Source organism: Papio anubis, chromosome 10, assembly GCF_008728515.1.
Source record: "Papio anubis isolate 15944 chromosome 10, Panubis1.0, whole genome shotgun sequence".
NCBI classification, from domain to species: Eukaryota; Metazoa; Chordata; class Mammalia; order Primates; family Cercopithecidae; genus Papio; species Papio anubis.
Window position 1 is genome coordinate 46,686,125 of NC_044985.1, and position 21,313 is coordinate 46,707,437.

Sequence of the window (21,313 nt, forward strand, 5' to 3'; positions counted from 1 at the left end):
GGGCGGATCACGAGGTCAGGAGATCGAGACCATCCTGGCTAACACAGTGAAACCCCGTCTCTACTAAAAAATACAAAAAAAATAGCCGGGCGAGGTGGCGGGCGCCTGTAGTCCCAGCTATAGGGAGGCTGAGGCAGGAGAAGGGCGTAAACCTGGGAGGCGGAGCTTGCAGTGAGCTGAGATCCGGCCACTGCACTCCAGCCTGGGCGACAGTGCGAGACTCCCTCTCAAAAAAAAAAAAAAAAAAATGTTTATAGAGAAGGGGTTTCATCATGTTGGCCAAGCTGGTCTCGACCTCCTGAACTCAAGCGATCCTCCCACCTCAGCCTCTGGAGGAGCTAGGATTACAGACACGCGACAATCACACCCGGCTAATTTTTTTAAAAAATGTTTATAGAGGCCGGGCGCGGTGGCTCAAGCCTGTAATCCCAGCACTTTGGGAGGCCGAGATGGGCGGATCACGAGGTCAGGAGATCGAGACCATCCTGGCTAACACAGTGAAACCCCGTCTCTACTAAAAAATACAAAAAAAATAGCCGGGCGAGGTGGCGGGCGCCTGTAGTCCCAGCTATAGGGAGGCTGAGGCAGGAGAATGGCGTAAACCTGGGAGGCGGAGCTTGCAGTGAGCTGAGATCCGGCCACTGCACTCCAGCCTGGGCGACAGTGCGAGACTCCCTCTCAAAAAAAAAAAAAAAAAAAAAAAAAAAAAAAAGATTGGATAATTCATAAACACTTACCATACACAATGATCATTATCTTCAAAAGTCTGTTTATAAATTTTAGTAAATTTATTTTATACATTGTACTTCTAAATTCTTAAATTTCTGGTTTACTTCTTTTAATTTCTTATCTCTATGATCAGATTCTCCATATAACCGCTCATTTTGATAATATTTTCATTTGCATCTTAAATACGTTTTTAAATAGCTGCTATGAAGATACCTCAACGTATGAGCTATCTTAGAATCCATTCTTATTGACTGCTTTTTCTCTTAAATATTAGTTTCTCCCCTCACTTCTTTCTATATATAGTAACTTTTATTGTATACTGGACAAGGTAGATGGCACTTTGTAGAAACTCTGGATTCTGTTAACTTTCTCTGAAGAGTGATTTTTGTTTTTCAGACAGTTAAAGCATTGGTTATTAACTATGGACTGTGGGGGCTTGACTTTATCTTTTATTAGGAGAGATTTGTTTTGGTTTTGTTCTTTGTTCACGATAAATGCTTTAGTCCTGCTACATCATCTATATTCTGAAAGTGTTGTCTTCTGGTGTTTCACTGAGAAGAACACAAATTCAAACTTTCATCTTCCTTTGGTGTGAAGAAACTGAGATATTTGCCTAGCTCATTCAATCTTCTATTTGATGTTTTACACTATTACCATTACAGTCTTCTCCATGCATGCATAGTATAGGAAATGGTTAATAATTTGAGAATGATTATACACAGATTTGGGTTATATACTTTCTGTGTCCTCTTAATATACAGGATTTTCACCCTGAATTTCCAGCAGCTGCGATGGTCTCAACCTTTGTCCTCTGAGTCCTCAAGGCCCTGAAATGCTCATCAGTTTTCTGCTAGAGTCCTAGTCACCCTGTACTATATGGATTGAAGTGGATTGTAGTAGAAATGTGGAACTCTCTTTTTAGATTTAATGCCTCTTAATTTTATGCGTGCATTTATTTAATCCTGCATGCCTTAAATTATTTATTTTTAGAAACTTTATTCAGAATGTATTTTTTTTGTCCAAGAGAGAATAGGTTATACCAGTAAAAGCTACTTTACCGTAACCAAATCAAAACACTCTCAATTTATATTTGTGAGCAAGGAAAAATTACCAACTAAAGAATGATAAGATGACAGAGGAAAATATATACGATAGTGATATGCTGATTTCTTAGATGCTATATGTAAAGTGCCTTTCAGTAGGTTCTTGAGTTTCAGCAATCTGGGTTTGTTTTTATTTGAACAAACATTAGGAATATCAGGTAGTTCAAACCAAGTACAAACTAAGTAGATAGAAACAGAAAAATTTGAAGAAATGTAAAACTTGGCTTTATAGCCACTTGTTAAAATCTTATTTTTAGATTAAGTCTCACATAAAGTTTGCTAATTCTACTACTACATGGAATCATTTCAGTTACTGTATCTAAGACTTCAAAGGAAGAATAAATAATACACAACTTTTAAATGTTTTATCACATTCTGTGAAAAAATAAGATTTTCCTTCTTATGGCTAGTAGAATTATTCTATTAATAATAAAATGTCAGGCAGTGATCACTGTGTGCAGCTGCACTAGTAAACCATATAAGGATATGTTTAGAGGATATTCATGAGAAACTATTGGTGTCCACATATGCCATTTTCTGTTCTTTAAAATTCTCCTGAAACTGAAAAAATTCTTGCAAACAGCTTTACCTGTCAGAAAGTAATCAGCAGCTCACCTTCCCCGAGGAGGCTCAATTTCATAAAGCAAAATTTGTACTCTTATAATTTTACGACAATTTTCTTTTGCTTTCACACATAATTTCAAAAATTAAAATTAAGTCTTCCTTACAGATAGCCCTATGAAAGTTCATTCTAGCAAAATGTATTCAATAGAAATATAATTATGTTCAAAGAATGAATTAATGAGCATCTCAGTGTAAACATTGAATTTTTCTGCTATGCCCATATTGTGCCCTACCTTTTCTCTTTCCTAAGCTTGGGCCATTGTTCATAAGCTCTCCCCTTCTTATTATGCTTGTAAATGAAAAGGCTGCCTCTGAAATAAGTAAAAAGTAATTTTATGGAAAAATAATTTTACACAGTTAAATGCTTCTTTTAAAGATAAACATTATGTGCACAATTATGGTCTTTTAAGCTATTATACCTTATTAAGGAAATCTGTATGCATATTTTATTTTTTCAACCTAACCTTGTTTACCAAGTAGACCAGAAATATGCAATACAAGTTTGAAAAGCATATTACATCTAAGAAAAAATTATTGTAATTGATCGGTTATAGATAAAATTTTGTTTGAATTTTTTCTTTATCTTAAATATGTTTATTCCTGATAGATTTAAAATTTTTAATATATTTTTCTAAAATATTTAGCTACTATTTAAAAGTCATCCTTCCAGCTTCTAACCACTGGTCTAGATATAATACAGTGAAAATACTAATGCTAATTCAAAATGGTACTGGCTAATAAGTTTTCAGGATTGCTCAGTTTGATCAGCTATTTTGGACATTATCTCTCTGTATGGGACTTTGGGAGTCAGAGCACTTTGGGAGGCTGAGGCAGACAGATCACTTGAGCCCAGGAGTTCAAGACCAACCTGGGCAACATGGCAAAATCCTGCCTGTACAAAAAAGATACAAAAGTTAAGTGGGCATGGTGGTGCGTGCCTGTAGTCCCGGCTACTCTGGAGTCTGAGATGGTAGAATCACATGAGCCTGGGAGGTTGAGGTTGCAGGGAGCCGAGATTATGCCACTGCACTCCAGCCTGGGAGACAGAGTGAAACTCTGTCTCAGAAAAAAATAATTATTTTTCTACAATGTACATACATGAGTTCATATTTTTCTAATCTCTTCATCACATGCCTTTGTTATCTCCCACCCCTCTTTCTCATCTCTCTCTTTGCTCCACCTACCCTCCATTCTCCCAGCCTATTATTTCAATTTCACAAGTAATTATTTTGCTAGTGGTCTTCTTTATAATTTATCACACTTTCTGAGAAGATTCAATTACTGGCCTTCAATTGCCTTCTAGGCACAAGTCTTCTTTTCAAATTCTGTTTACTGTCAAATATTTCTCACTTGCTTGTCAATCAGGTGGAATATATTGGACTTCCTGGTATTCCTTTGCACCTACTGGTGTGAAAAAGAGAGAGAGAAAGCATACATCAAGTAAAGAAAAGTGTATATCATCCAGCTATGGGCTCTTTTCGAGGAATTGTTATGTCAGCTCCTCATCTTCCTTAGAATTTATTTTTCTTATTGCTGCTGCTTCTGAAATATATTTATAGCTTTCAATAATTTGTATCTTCTTGAATTCTTATTACAATATGTTGCACATAGCATTGTAGTTGTTTTTGTTTCTTGTATCTTGTTATGCATGTGAGTGACCAATCATCTAATTCTGTTTCATACTTTGGGGTAATTAGCACATGAATCATTTGTTATCTAAGACACCTAAAAATAATTTTGCTATTTAAATAATATAAATTGCATTAATAAAATTACACAATTGAAAAGTTTGATTGATTATGCTTTAGTTATATTACCTATTTCTGTTGCTTGTCTGTCCCATAGCAGTTGTTAATTTTGAGTTGCATTCATATAGTGATTAAATATTTTTCATGCAAATGCAACAGGCAAATATGAAATTGTAATGCTGTAGCTTCCTTGGATTTAGATGGGTGAAGTTTATGCAATTAATAGTTATTGGGCACAGACAGGTGCATATCATTTGTTTTCATCTACTTGCCAAGTGCTGCTTGCCAGAGCCAGAGCCACATCCATTATTTTGTTCAAATCCTGTAAATTTGTTGAAACATTCAAGAGGCTGTATGGTAGAGGCAATATCAACAATGGTTATTTAAAAAAATATTACACGACTAGATATTTGGCTTAGTGGTGAACACTTTAGATTGCAATTAGCTTTCAGCTCTTGGTAACAAGCCAAATCGACTCTGTTGGCATTGCTTCCTGGCTGTGGTATATTGAATAGGATGTCAAGGGCCTTTTCTGTTTCAGGAGAGAGTGATGGATTAGTGCTCAAGGAACTAGGAGTGACAGCATTTTTTTTTCCACTACATTTTCCAGCACTGGTGTAGACCAAAGCACTATTGATTTACATAATTTATTCACTTTATTATTATTATCATCATACTTTAAGTTCTGGGATACATGTGCACAACATGCAGGTTTGTTACCTAGCTATACATGTGACATGGTGATTTCATGCACCCATCAACCCATCATCTAGGTTTTAAGTCCCGCATGCACTAGGTATTTCTCCTGATGCTCTCCCTCCTTTTCCCCCTACTCCCCCGACAGGCCTCAGCATGTGATGTTGCCCTCCCTGTGTCCATGTGTTCTCATTGTACAACTCCCACTTATGAATGAAAACATGTGGTATTTGGTTTTCTGTTCCTGTATTAGTTTACTCAGAATGATGGTTTCCAGCTTCATCCATGTTCTGGTAAAGGGCATGAACTCATTTTATGGCTGCAGGTATTCCATTGTGTATATGTGCCACATTTTCTTTATCCATTCTATCATTGACGGGCATTTGGGTTGGTTCCAAGTCTTTGCTATTGTAAATAATGCTGCAATAAATATATATATACATGTGTCTTTATAGTAGAAAGATTTATAATCCTTTGGGTATATACCCAGTAATGGGACTGCTGAGTCAAATGGTATTTCTTGTTCTAGATCCTTAAGGAATCGCCACACTGTCTCCCACAATGGTTGAACTAATTTACACTCCTACCAACAGTGTAAAAGCATTCCTGAGCGGGCGCGGTGGCTCAAGCCTGTAATCCCAGCACTTTGGGAGGCCGAGACGGGCGGATCACGAGGTCAGGAGATCAAGACCAGCCTGGCTAACACGGTGAAATCCCGTCTCTACCAAAAAAATACAAAAAAACTGGCCAGGCGAGGTGGCAGGCGCCTGTAGTCCCAGCTACTCGGGAGGCTGAGGCAGGAGAATGGCGTAGACCCGGGAGGCGGAGCTTGCAGTGAGCTGAGATCCGGCCACTGCACTCCAGCCTGGGTGACAGAGCAAGACTCCAGTCTCAAAAAAAAAAAAAAGCATTCCTATTTCTCCACATCCTCTCCAGCATCTATTGTTTCCAGACTTTTTGATGATTGCCATTCTAACTGGTGTGAGAGGGTATCTCATTGTGGTGTTGATTGTCACATCTCTAATGACTGGTGATGATGAACTTTTTTCCATGTTTGTTGGCCACATAAATGTCTTCTTTGGAGAAGTATCTGTTCATATCCTTCGCCCACTTTTTAATGGAGTTGTTTGGTTTTTTTCTTGTAAACTGGTTTAAGATCCTTGTAGATACTGGATATTAGCCCTTTGTCAGATGGATAGATTGAAAAAATTTTCTCCCTTTCTGTAGGTTGCTTGTTCACTCTGACAATAATTTCTTTTGCTGTGCAGAAGCCCTTTAGTTTAACTAGATGCCATTTGTCAATTTTGGCTTTTGTTGCAATTGCTTTTGGTGTTTAAGCCAGGAAGTCTTTGCCCATGCCTATGTCCTGAATGGTATTGCCTAGGTTTTCTTCTAGGGTTTTTCCGATTTTAGGCCTTACATTTAAGTCTTTAATCCATCTTGAGTTAATTTTTATATAAGGTGTAAGGAAGGGGTCCAATTTCAGTTTTCTGCATTATGGCTAGCCAGTTTTCCAGCACATTTTATTATATAAGGAATCCTTTCCCCATTGCTTGTTTTTGTCAGGTTTGTTGAAGATCAGGTGGTTGTAGACGTGTGGTGTTATTTCTGGGGCCTCTGTTCTGTTCCATTGGTCTATATATCTGTTTTGGTACCAGTACCATGCTGATTTGGTTACTGTAGCCTTGTAGCATAGTTTGAAATCAGGTAGCGTGATGCCTCCAGCTTTGTTCTTTTTGCTTAGAATTGTCTTGGCAATTTGGGCTCTTTTTTGATTCCATATGAAATTTGAAGTAGTTTTTTCCAATTCTGTGAAGAAAGTCAATGGTAGCTTGATGGGAATAACATTGAATCTATAAATTACTTTGGGCAGTATGGCAATTTTCACTATATTGATTCTTCCTGTCCATGAGCATGGAATGTTTTTCCCTTTTGTTTGTGTCCTCTCTTATTTCCTGGAGCACTGGTTTGTAGTTCTCCTTGAAGAGGTCCTTCATATCCCTTGTAAGTTATATTCCCAGGTGTTTTAATCTCTTTGTAGCAATTGTGAATGGGAGTTCACTCATGATTTCGCTCTCTATTATTGGTGTATAGGAATGCTTGTGATTTTTGCACATTGATCTTTTTCCTGAGATTTTGCTGAAGTTGTTTATCAGCTTAAGGAGATTTGGGGCTGAGACAATGATGTTTTCTAAATATACAATTATGTCATCTACTAACAGAGACAATTTGACTTCCTCTCTTCCTATTTGAATACCCTTTATTTCTTTCTCTTGCGTGATTGCTCTGGCCAGAACTTCCAATACTATGTTGAATAGGAGTGGTGAGAGAGGACATCCTTGTCTTGTGCTGGTTTTCAAAGTGAATGCTGCCAGCTTTTGCCCATTCAGTATGATATTGGCCAAGGGTTTGTTATAAATAGCTCTTATTATTTTGAGATATGTTCCATCAATACCTAGTTTATTGAGTGTTTTTAGCATAAAGGGGTGTTGAATTATATCAAAAGCCTTTTCTGCGTCTATTGAGATAATCATGTGTTTTTATCATTGGTTCTATTTATGTGATGGATTACATTTATTGATTTGCATATGTTGAAGCAGCCTTGCATCCCAGGGATGAAGCCAACTTGATCATGGTGAATAAGCTTTTTGATGTGCTGCTGGATTTGGTTTGCCAGTATTTTATTGAGGATTTTTGCGTGGATGTTCATCAGGGATATTGGCCTGAAGTTTTCTTTTTTTGTTGTGTCTCTAACAGTTTTTGGTATTAGGATGATGCTGGCCTCCTGACATGAGTTAGGAAGGAGTCCCTCTTTTTCTATTGTTTGGAATAGTTTCAGAAGGAATGGTACCAGCTCCTCTTTGTACCTCTGGTAGAATTCAGCTGTGAATGCATCTGGTCCTGGGCTTTTTTTTTGCTTGTTAGGCTATTAATAACTGCCTCAATTTCAGAACGTGTTATTGGTCTATTCAGTGATTCAACTTCTTCCTGGTTTAGTCTTAGGAGGGTGCATGTGTCCAGGAATGTATTCATTTCTTCTAAATCTTCTAGTTTATTTGCATAGAGGTGTTTATAGTACTCTCTGATGGTAGTTCGTATTTCTGTAGGATCGGTGGTGATATCCCCTTTACCATTTGTTATTGTGTCTGTTTGAGTCTTCTCTCTTTTCTTCTTTGTTAGTCTGGCTAGTGGTCTATCTATTTTGTTAATCTTTTCAAAGAAAACAGCTACTGGATTCATTGATTTTTTTCACTGTTTTTGGTGTCTCTATCTCCTTCAGTTCTGCTCTGATCTTAGTTATTTCTTGTCTTCTGCTAACTTTTGACTTTGTTTGCTTTTGTTTCTCTAGCTCTTTTAATTGTGATGTTAGGATGTTGATTTTAGATCTTTCCTGCTTTCTGATTTGGAAATTCAGTGCTATAAATTTCCCTCTAAACACTGCTTTAGCTGTGTCCCAGAGGTTCTGGTATGTTGTGTCTTTGTTCTCATTGGTTTCAAAGAACTTCCTGATTTCTGCCTTAATTTTGTTATTTACCCAGTAGTCAGTCAGGAGCAGGTTGTTCAGTTTCCATGTAGTTCTGTGGTTTTGAGTGAGTTTCTTAATCCTGAGTTCTAATTTGATTGCACTGTGGTCTGAGAGACTGTTTGTTATGATTTCCATTCTTTTGCATTTGCTGAGGAGCGTTTTGCTTCCAATTATGTGGTCAATTTTAGAATAAGTGCTATATGGTGCTGAGAAGAATGTATATGCTGTTGATTTGGGGTTGAGAGTTCTGTAGATGTCAATTAGGACTGCTTGGTCCAGAGCTGAGTGCAAGTCCTGAATATCCTTGTTAATTTTCTGTCTCATTGATCTGTCTAATATTGACAGGGGAGTCTTAAAGTCTCCCACTAATACTGTGTGAGAGTCTAAGTCTCCTTGTAGGTCTCTAAGAACTTGCTTTATGAATCTGGGTGCTCCTGTATTGGGTGAATATATATTTAGGATAGTTAGCTCTTCTTGTTGCATTGATCCCTTTACCATTATGTAGTGCCCATCTTTGTGTTTTTTGATCTTTGTTGGTTTAAAGTCTGTTTTAGCAGAGACTAGGATATCAACCCCTGCTTTATTTGCTTTCTATTTGCTTGGTAAATATTTCTCCATCCCTTTATATTGAGCCTATGTGTGTCTTTGCACGTGAGACGGGTCTCATGAATACAGCACATGGATAGGTCTTGATTATTTATCCAATTTGCCAGTCTTTGTCTTTTAATTGGGGCATTTAGTCCATTTTCATTTAAGGTTAATATTGTTATGTGTGAATTTCATCCTGTCATTATGATGCTAGCTGTTTATTTTGCACATCAGTTGATGCAGTTTCTTCATAGCGTTGATGGTCTTTACAATTTGGTATGGTTTTGCAGTGACTGGTACCGGTTTTTCCTTTCCATATTTAGTGCTTCCTTCAGGAGCTCTTGTAAGGCAGGCCTGGTGGTGACAAAATTCTCCAGCATTTGCTCATCTGTAAAGGATTTTATTTCTCCTTCATTTATGAAGCTTAGTTTGGCTGGATATGAAATTATAGGTTGAAAATTCTTTAAGATATTGGCCCCCAGTCTTTTCTGGCTTTTAGGGTTTCTGCAGAAAGATATGCTCTTAGTCTGATGGACTTCCCTTTGTGGGTAACCTGATCTTTCTCTGTGGCTGCCCTTAACATTTTTTCCTTTGTTTCAATCTTGGAGAATCTGATGATTATGTGTCTTGGGGTTGCTCTTCTTGAGGAGTATCACAGTGGTATTCTCTGTATTTCCTGAATTTTAATGTTGGTCTGTCTTGCTAATTTGGGAAAGTTGTCCTGGATAATATCCTGAAGGGTGTTTGCCAACTTGGTTCCATTCTGCCTGTTACTTTTAGGTACACCATTCAATTGTAGGCTTGGTCTTTTCACATAGTCCCATTATTTCTTGGAGGCTTTGTTCATTCCTTTTCCTTCTTTTTTCTCTAATCTTGTCTTCATGACATTTGGGTTGTTTCTACTTTTGGTTATTAGGACTAATTCTATTATTAATAACATTCATGTACAAATTTTTGTGTGAATGTATGTTTTCAATTCTTTTTTATATAACTAAAAGTGGAATTGCTGTGTCATATGGTAAATCTCTGAAGCACTGCCAAACTATTCTAAATCAGCTGTACCATTTCATATTCACCAGCAATGGATAAGGCTTCCAATTTCTCCTCATCCTTGTGAACACTTTTTATTATCCCTATTTTTGATGAAAATATATTTTTATATCTTACTTCTATACTTATTAAATTATGGCATTAAAATCTTTGTAAATAGATTATAATTATTCAAATGTTAATATTCTCTTATACAATGTTTTAAACTGTTGCTTTACTGTTTAACATTTAGATTTTTGTTAATTTGGACTATTCGAGGTAATACCACTAGAAGCATGTTTTACACAAAATGGTGTCTGCATTTTTAACTATCATAGGGATATGTTCTTAAGAATTAGACTGATCAGAAGGGCATAAACATTGTATAGATTCTTTATAAGTGTTCCAAAACAGTTCTGAGATTTTTATGAACATCTTCTTTCCAGAAGTATGTAAGAATGAATGTCTTCCAAATTTCTCAGCACTGAGTAGGAAGTTTTATTGAAATGATAAAAAGTATATTTTTATTAGTATTGAAGTTGAACACTTTCTTCAGCATCTACTGGTTATTCACATTTTATTTTCTGTGAATTTTTTGGTTATCAATATTGTCTTTATTCTGTCATTATTTATAACTGTATTTGTTGTCATCGATCTCTATCACCTCTTTAAATATTACATGCATATGAACTATTGACATATTGATTGCAAATTTTCATTTGGGTTTTTCTTTTATTTATAATGTGCATTAAATAGGAATAGATGTGAATTTTACTGAAAGAGCTAATTTATTAGTCATTGATTTCTTCCATCGCTTAGTGGTTTAGAAGTTCTTTCCACCATGAGTGTTTAACTAAACACTTGACAAAATTTTATTTTACATTACTATCTATTTATTTATTTTACATTTGTTTTACTACATGCAGTTTTTATTTTGCTATACTGTATGTGTTCAGATCTGTTTGGAATCCTTAACATTTTCTTCACAGGTGAGGCTGTGAGCCCTTTATAATATGACATAGCTTATTTTATTCCTCTTATGACTTGTTAACACCAGTAACATCTTGTTGGCTTCAGACCAAGTTTTCATTTCCTGATTTACTTCAATAATACCTGGTGTAATTTGGGATGTGTCTTTGGTTTCTAAATGCAAAATTTTCCTTTAAAATGTGCCTGCTTTACCTCCCTCGTGAAGTATCCTCAATTGCAAGTTTGCTCTGGCCCAGTAAAGTTTATTTCCTTGATTGAAGTTTTTTTCTAAATACCCAACTTCCCTCATATTGTATCATTTGTTTATTATTTGATATTGCGCTCTCTCTCTCTCTCTCTCTCGGTGTGTGTGTGTGTGTGGGTGGGTGTGGGTGTGGGTGTGGGTGTGGTTTTGAGCACATATATTGCCTTTGCTATATGTTTTGTGATTCTTAACTGATACCACACTCATTATTATAGCTTTTTTTTTTTTTTTTTTTTTTTTAATTTATTTATTATTATTATACTTTAAGTTGTAGGGTACATGTGCATAACATGCAGGTTTGTTACATATGTATACTTGTGCCATGTTAGTCTGCTGCACCCATCAACTCGTCATTTACATCAGGTATAACTCCCAATGCAATCCCTCCCCCCTCCCCCCTCCCCATGATAGGCCCCGGTGTGTGATGTTCCCCTTCCTGAGTCCAAGTGATCTCGTTGTTCAGTTCCCACCTATGAGTGAGAACATGCGGTGTTTGGTTTTCTGTTCTTGTGATAGTTTGCTAAGAATGATGGTTTCCAGCTGCATCCATGTCCCTACAAAGGACGCAAACTCATCCTTTTTTATGGCTGCATAGTATTCCATGGTGTATATGTGCCACATTTTCTTAATCCAATCTGTCACTGATGGACATTTGGGTTGATTCCAAGTCTTTGCTATTGTGAATAGTGCTGCAATAAACATACGTGTGCATGTGTCTTTAGAGCAGCATAATTTATAATCCTTTGGGTATATACCCAGTAATGGGATGGCTGGGTCATATGGTACATCTAGTTCTAGATCCTTGAGGAATCGCCATACTGTTTTCCATAATGGTTGAACTAGTTTACAATCCCACCAACAGTGTAAAAGTGTTCCTATTTCTCCACATCCTCTCCAGCACCTGTTGTTTCCTGACTTTTTAATGATCGCCATTCTAACTGGTGTGAGATGGTATCTCATTGTGGTTTTGATTTGCATTTCTCTGATGGCCAGTGATGATGAGCATTTTTTCATATGTCTGTTGGCTGTATGAATGTCCTCTTTTGAGAAATGTCTGTTCATATCCTTTGCCCACTTTTTGATGGGGTTGTTTGTTTTTTTCTTGTAAATTTGTTTGAGTTCTTTGTAGGTTCTGGATATTAGCCCTTTGTCAGATGAGTAGATTGCAAAAATTTTCTCCCATTCTGTAGGTTGCCTGTTCACTCTGATGGTAGTTTCTTTTGCTGTGCAGAAGCTCTTTAGTTTAATTAGATCCCATTTGTCAATTTTAGCTTTTGCTGCCGTTGCTTTTGGTGTTTTAGACATGAAGTCTTTGCCCATGCCTATGTCCTGAATGGTACTACCTAGGTTTTCCTCTAGGATTTTTATGGTATTAGGTCTAACATTTAAGTCTCTAATCCATCTTGAATTAATTTTCGTATAAGGAGTAAGGAAAGGATCCAGTTTCAGCTTTCTACTTATGGCTAGCCAATTTTCCCAGCACCATTTATTAAATAGGGAATCCTTTCCCCATTTCTTGTTTTTCTCAGGTTTGTCAAAGATCAGATGGCTGTAGATGTGTGGTATTATTTCTGAGGACTCTGTTCTGTTCCATTGGTCTATATCTCTGTTTTGGTACCAGTACCATGCTGTTTTGGTTACTGTAGCCTTGTAGTATAGTTTGAAGTCAGGTAGCGTGATGCCTCCAGCTTTGTTCTTTTGACTTAGGATTGTCTTGGAGATGCGGGCTCTTTTTTGGTTCCATATGAACTTTAAAGCAGTTTTTTCCAATTCTGTGAAGAAACTCATTGGTAGCTTGATGGGGATGGCATTGAATCTATAAATTACCTTGGGCAGTATGGCCATTTTCACGATATTGATTCTTCCTATCCATGAGCATGGTATGTTCTTCCATTTGTTTGTGTCCTCTTTTATTTCAGTGAGCAGTGGTTTGTAGTTCTCCTTGAAGAGGTCCTTTACATCCCTTGTAAGTTGGATTCCTAGGTATTTGATTCTCTTTGAAGCAATTGTGAATGGAAGTTCATTCATGATTTGGCTCTGTGTTTGTCTGTTATTGGTGTATAAGAATGCTTGTGATTTTTGCACATTAATTTTGTATCCTGAGACTTTGCTGAAGTTGCTTATCAGATTAAGGAGATTTTGGGCTGAGACAATGGGGTTTTCTAAATATACAATCATGTCATCTGCAAAGAGGGACAATTTGACTTCTTCTTTTCCTAACTGAATACCCCTGATTTCTTTCTCTTGCCTAATTGCCCTAGCCAGAACTTCCAACACTATGTTGAATAGGAGTGGTGAGAGAGGGCATCCCTGTCTTGTGCCAGTTTTCAAAGGGAATTTTTCCAGTTTTTGCCCATTCAGTATGATATTGGCTGTGGGTTTGTCATAAATAGCTCTTATTATTTTGAGGTACGTTCCATCAATACCGAATTTATTGAGCGTTTTTAGCATGAAGGGCTGTTGAATTTTGTCAAAAGCCTTTTCTGCATCTATTGAGATAATCATGTGGTTCTTGTCTTTGGTTCTGTTTATATGCTGGATTATGTTTATTGATTTGCGGATGTTGAACCAGCCTTGCATCCCAGGGATGAAGCCCACTTGATCATGGTGGATAAGCTTTTTGATGTGTTGTTGAATCCGGTTTGCCAGTATTTTATTGAGGATTTTTGCATCGATGTTCATCAGGGATATTGGTCTAAAATTCTCTTTTTTTGTTGTGTCTCTGCCAGGCTTTGGTATCAGGATGATGTTGGCCTCATAAAATGAGTTAGGGAGGATTCCCTCTTTTTCTATTGATTGGAATAGTTTCAGAAGGAATGGTACCAACTCCTCCTTATACCTCTGGTAGAATTCAGCTGTGAATCCATCTGGTCCTGGACTTTTTTTGGTTGGTAGGCTATTAATTATTGCCTCAATTTCAGAGCCTACTATTGGTCTATTCAGGGATTCAACTTCTTCCTGGTTTAGTCTTGGAAGAGTGTAAGTGTCCAGGAAATTATCCATTTCTTCTAGGTTTTCCAGTTTATTTGCGTAGAGGTGTTTATAGTATTCTCTGATGGTAGTTTGTATTTCTGTGGGGTCGGTGGTGATATCCCCTTTATCATTTTTAATTGCGTCGATTTGATTCTTCTCTCTTTTCTTCTTTATTAGTCTTGCTAGTGGTCTGTCAATTTTGTTGATCTTTTCAAAAAACCAACTCCTGGATTCATTGATTTTTTGGAGGGTTTTTTGTGTCTCTATCTCCTTCAGTTCTGCTCTGATCTTAGTTATTTCTTGCCTTCTGCTAGCTTTGGAATGTGTTTGCTCTTGCTTCTCTAGTTCTTTTAATTGCGATGTTAGAGTGTCAATTTTTGATCTTTCCTGCTTTCTCTTGTGGGCATTTAGTGCTATAAATTTCCCTCTGCACACTGCTTTAAATGTGTCCCAGAGATTCTGGTATGTTGTATCTTTGTTCTCAGAGACTTACAAAGAGACTTAGACTCCCATACAATAATAATGGGAGACTTCAACACTCCACTGTCAACATTAGACAAATCAACGAGACAGAAAGTTAACAAGGATGTCCAGGAATTGAACTCATCTCTGCAGCAAGCAGACCTAATAGACATCTATAGAACTCTCCACCCCAAATCAACAGAATATACATTCTTCTCAGCACCACATCGTACTTACTCCAAAATTGACCATATAATTGGAAGTAAAGCACTCCTCAGCAAATGTACAAGAACAGAAATTATAACAAACTCTCTCTCAGACCACAGTGCAATCAAACTAGAACTCAGGACTAAGAAACTCAATCAAAACCGCTCAACTACATGGAAACTGAACAACCTGCTCCTGAATGACTACTGGGTACATAACGAAATGAAGGCAGAAATAAAGGTGTTCTTTGAAACCAACGAGAACAAAGATATTATAGCTTTTTAATGTGCTTTAACTCAGCTGGGTGAGTTCTCCTTCATTACATTACTTTTGAGAAATGTTTCTCAGCTATTCACAACAGTCTATTTTTCTTCAATGTTTTAGTTTAATTTTTGCCTTGCACATAAAAAAATTAAAATAGTTTTACAAGACATAGAAGAGGAAAAAAAAGTTTTTACCACTAGCTCCATCCCATTCTTTCTCTCCTCCCTAATAAACACATCATCTTCCCCTCTTATTCCCACATTTTCTTAGTGCAGAAAATTTGAAATTATTGGCTAGGACAATATTCAGGGGCTCTACTATGACTGTGTGAACACTTCATGATTGAGCTTTCCTATTTCTTTTTTGTACTTTTTCACATATTTAAACTTATTTTTAACTTAGTTAACTTGGTTAAAAATCATTTCAGTATTTTCAAATACATCAGATTTTCTTTCAATTTCATACTCTTGGAGATATATCTCTGCCCTGCTCCAATATGCACTGGCTGCTCTGTAAGTCTATTTTGGGACTATTTACTTGTGACTTGCCTTCCCCATCATTCGGTACTGCCCTTCATCACTTTCCCGTGTGTGATTTTCTGTTTCTCAGTATTGATTGCTTCCTCTTTCTAAATGCTTCAAAAAGACAAAACATCTCTTACAATCAGAAAAATTGTATGAAAAGTAAATTTTGTGCATGTTCCATGTTCAAAAACATGCTTATTATTTCCCCATACTTAATTAATATGTTTGAATTCATTGAAAATTCTGGAACAGAATTTTTAACATAAATTCTGAAGATGTTTATCCATCATCTTCTGGTATTTTACTGTTGAGAAGTCTGGTGTCATTCTAATATCTGATATTTCATATAGAACTTCACCTTCTCATTCAGAAGCTTTTTAGGATCTTATGTTTCCCAGATTCCTTGAATGTTTAATATCAAATCTTTGTGTGTGTAATTTAATTCATTGTGCGAGGCACTCTGTATACCTGTCACTTTTAACTCTTCTGTCTTTGAGTTCTGGAAAGCATCATTTGTATATTTCTTTTTTAAAATTATTACTTTTTTATTTATAGTATTTGGTAGTTTTTTAAACTTTTAGTTTACATTCAGGGATACATGTGCAGGTTGGTTACACTGGTAAACTGTGCATCACACGGGTTGGGTGTACAGATTGTTTTTTCACCTAGGTAATAAGCTTAGTAACAAATAGGGAGTTACTTGATCCTCTCTCTTCTTCCATCCTCCACCCTCAAGTAGGTCCCTGTGTCTGCTGTTCCTTTCTTTGTGTGCATGTGTACTTAATGTTTAACTTCCACTTATAAGTGAGAACATGCAGTATTTCATTTTCTGTTCTTTCATTAGTTTGCTTCTCACTAGGGCTTCCAGCTCAATCCATGTCACTGCAAAAGACAGAGTCTCCTTCATTTTTTAAAGGCTGCATAATGTTCCATTGTGTATATGGACCACATTTTCTTTATCCACTCTACCATTGATGGGCATTTAGGTTGATTCCCGTCACTCTGCTGCTGTGAATAGTGCTGGGGTGAACATATGTGTGCATGTGTCTCTGTGGTAGAATGATTTCTATTTCTTTGGATATATAGCCAAAAATGGAATTGCTGGGTTGAATGGTACTTCTGTTTTAAGTTATTTGAGAAATTGTCACACTGCTTTCCACATGGCTGAACTAATTTACATTCACACCAGTAGTATATAGCCATTCCCTTTTCTCCAGTCTTGCCAACATATGTTATTTTTTGACTTTTTCATAGTAGCCATTCTGTCTGGTGTGAGATGGTATCTCATTGTGGTTTTGATTTTAGATAAATGCAAATCAAATCACATCTCATACCAGTCAGAATGGCTATTACTAAAAAGTCAAAAAATAACAGATGCTGGTGAGGTTTTAGAGAAAAAGTAATGCTTACACACTGTTGGTGGAAGTGTAAATTAGTTCAACCATTGTGGAAGACAGTGTGGCGATTCCTCAAGGACCTAAAGACAGAAATACCATTCGACCCAGCAATCCCATTCTGGGTGTATACACAAAGGAATAGAAATCATTCTATTACAAAGACACATGTATGTGTATGCTCACTGCAGGGCTATTCTCAATAGCAAATACATAGAATCAACCTAAATGCCCATTAAGGATAGACTGGATAAAGAAAATGTGGTACAAATACACTGTGTATGCAGCCATTAAAAATAATGAGATTATGTCCTTTGCAGGGACATGGATGGAGCTGCAGGCCATTATCCTTAGCAAACTAATGCAGTGACAGAAAAACAAATACTGCATTTTATCATTTATAAGTGGGAACTAAATGATGAGAAAATACGGACACATAGAGGGGAAAAACGCACCCTGGGGCCTACTGGAGGGCAGAGGGTAGGAGGAAGAAGATCAGGAAAAATAACGAATGGATACTAGGCTTAATACCTGAGTGATGAAATAATCTGTACAACAAACCCCATGACACACGTTTACCTATGTAACAAACATGCATATGTACCTCTGAACTTAAAAGTTAAAAATATATATATTTTAACATGTTTCCCACGATTTATCTTTTGAATTTGTTACTGTTGTATGTTTCTTGTATATTCTAGTAGGCCATTGTTAGTATGACAAAAGTTAATAATTTTTTTAATATTGATGTGTCCAGAGGAAGTTACAGAACTCTCTTATTAATCTAAATTGCTTAGGTTTCTAAATAGGTGATCATGTCACTTGTTAATAATAGTTTATTTTTGAAATGTTCTTTTATGTAATATTCAATATAGGTAATCAAGTTATTAAATAAACAACTTTTCACACTTATTTGTATATGAACAAATTAAATAGCATTGGAATTAGTTGCTACTGTAAAGTTTAAATATGTATAAAAATGTCAAGCCTTAGGCACTAATTTTGAATTGATATCTGATTTCTAAAATTCTACTGTTTTATTATCTGCTTAGGTTTTCTCTCTCTATATATATATATATGACAGAGATATATATACACACAATACAAATATATTCTATATAAATATGTATATGTAATATAGTATAAATATATATTTGATGTATTACATATATAATTACAATTTTTTTCTTTTATCCCATTAAAAAAAGTTATGAATGATTATGTAAAATATACAAGTATACTTTTGCAATCTCCTCCTTACATTTCTTGTTACATCTCTTGCTTATTTAGTTGTATCATCTACAATTCACCTTGATTAGACTTTCAGATTGTTACATATTTTTAACTAAAAGTTTTAATTTATATATTAATTTTACTCTTTTTTAATTTATTTTTTCAAATTTCATATTTCTATAATTTTTCTACTCTTTTCTCTAATAGTTTTTATCACCTTTGGTTAATTTATCAAACTGAATACTTATCTCATTTATTTTATTTTATTTTATTTTATTTTTTTTTTTTTTTTGAGATGGAGTTTCGCTCTATCGCCCAGGCTGGAGTGCAGTGGCCAGATCTCAGCTCACTACAAGCTCTGCCTCCCGGGTTCACGCCATTCTCCTGCCTCAGCCTCCCAAGTAGCTGGGACTACAGGCGCCCGCCACCTTGCCCGGCTAGTTTTTTTTTTTTGTACTTTTTAGTAGAGACGGGGTTTCACCATATTAACCAGGATGGTCTCGATCTCCTGACCTCGTGATCCGCCCGTCTCGGCCTCCCAAAGTGCTGGGATTACAGGCTTGAGCCACCGCGCCCGGCCTATCTCATTTATTTTAATTATCCATTTCATGATCATGTAATTAAAAGTTAAGAATTGACAGGTACTACTTTGGTCAATTTTCACATTTTTCTGATAAAGTAAGGTTTCCTTCTGAATTTTCTGAAATTGTAATGTTGGTTTATGTCATGAGTTGAATGTGTTCCCCTCAAATGTATACACTGATATCCTAATTTTCATGATCTGAGAATATAACCTTATTGGGGAATAGAGTCATTGCAGATGTAATTAGTTTGGGTGAGGTCATGTTGGAGTAGGGTAGACCCCTAATTCAATACGATGGGTATTCTTATAAAAAAGTGTCATGTGAAGAGACAGACATGCACATAGGAAGAAAGCCACATGAGCATGAAGGCAGAGATCAGGGTTGTGTGTCTACAATCAAGGAATGCCAAAAATTGCTAGTGAACCACCATAATGTAGGAGAGAAACATGGATCTGATTCTCCCTCATAGTTCTCAGAAGGAACCAACACTGCTGACACTTTGATCTCAGTCCCTTAGACTCCAGAACTGAGAGATAATTCATTTCTGCTGTTTAAGCTGCCCAGTTATACTACAGTTCTAGGAAACAAACACAGTTTTCTATTTGACCAAGGAATATAAAAGGAGTTTTCAATTGTAAAAATCAGATTACAGGATATTTCAGTTTTCTTTTTAGATTAAAACTCAATATCATTATTATTAGAAATATTCCGAAGTCACTTAAATTTTATTCTTTCAGAATATAAAGTGTTAATTGAACAAGGATTTATCAAGTTAATGAACCAAGAACTGCTATAAGTGCTGGGGCTATTTCAGTGAACAAGAAAGTGCAGTTCTGTGATTTACAAAACATAAGTAATAGAGGTACAGATCATGAATAAATAAATAAATTTTCAGATTGCTTTGTATCCTATTAAGTAAATATATAGAGTTGCATATTGCAATAAAGAACAGTGAAACATGGAGAACAGATGAGAGAAGGTCCAAACCAAGAGCCAAAGACTGGGAAGGAGGTAGCCAGTTGGAATTGTAAGGGCACATCCTGGGCAGAAGTCACAGTAAGTGCAATCAGTAAGGTAAGAACAAGTATGACCTGTTCAGCAATAGAAAGGAGACCAGGTTACCAGAGCAAGGTGGAGAGTGGTTGAAGTTGACCAGAGACAAGTCATGGAGCCAGTGAGTAGAGTTTGCTGCATTTTAACATTTAGGGTTCATTTCTATTTTTATTGGTAAGAGAACCCAATTGTCTTCTGGGGGAACCAGTTGCTCCTACAATCTCAGTCTAGTGCAGAATCTCAGTATGGATCATTTTCCCTTTCAGAGAGGAATACTTGACTCAGGCCTGACTACACGGTTCATCACACACTCTGCTATACACTTGTGACCCAATCAGAGGAGAGTCCTGAGGGCAAAACATGCTGTCTTCTGCAGCATAAGAATCAGGTGTTTTATCACCATGTGGATACCTCATCACGACGCAGACAGCAGAGCCAAGAGCTGGTGAGAATGGATTCCGTAGACATCCTCTCTAAGTGCTTAGGTCAGCATACTCTGAGGCCAGATCTATCTTGATGGAGCAGTTATTTCGAGTTAGGTTTCCTGTCTCTTAGAATCATAATGGAATGAGATCATATCTACTAATTAATCTTTATTAAATATATTGCTCAAACTGTTCCCATTTATCCACCTATTCAGCCTTTGATCAATACAATTTTAAAATCTCTCATTGCGGTTGTATTTCTGTCAATGACACATTGTAGTTCAACATTTAGATGTGCATCTCTTTATTACAGCTTATAATGGTACTGATGTAAAATGATCTGCTTTGACTGATTTGATTGTTCAGATCCTGTAGTTTTCTCTTCTATTCAAAGAGTTCCAGCTTTACCTTTGCTTTATTTTTTTAAAGCATATTTGTGTGATGACTGTCATTTGTTGTTATTGACTTATTTATTTGTTTATTTTTATTTTTAGCAACCTGAATTCTTATCCTGAAGTAGCAAGGCTCTGGTTCTTCAGTAAATTTCTGGGGAGATTTACTGATCAATCTCACTGCTCTACTTACACTCACCTCCTTGCTATTCTTTGAATACACCTGACATTTTTACTTTAGAACTTTAGCCTGATGTTATTTGTTCCTGTAATTCTCTGTAATATCCCCATAGCGATTTCACCTTCCTTGGGTCCTCACCTCAAAATCACCTCAGCAAAGCTTTGCCTAATCTCCCTTTTAAAATGTCATAGACATCCTCATCTGGGGGACACGAATATTCCCCCTTTTAAATTTTTTTTCTTTGTTACTTGCCATTATCTACCATATTAACTATTTTATTTAATTAATCTTATTGATGATCTGAGTCTCATAGTAAAATGCATAATCTATGAAAAGAGGAACTT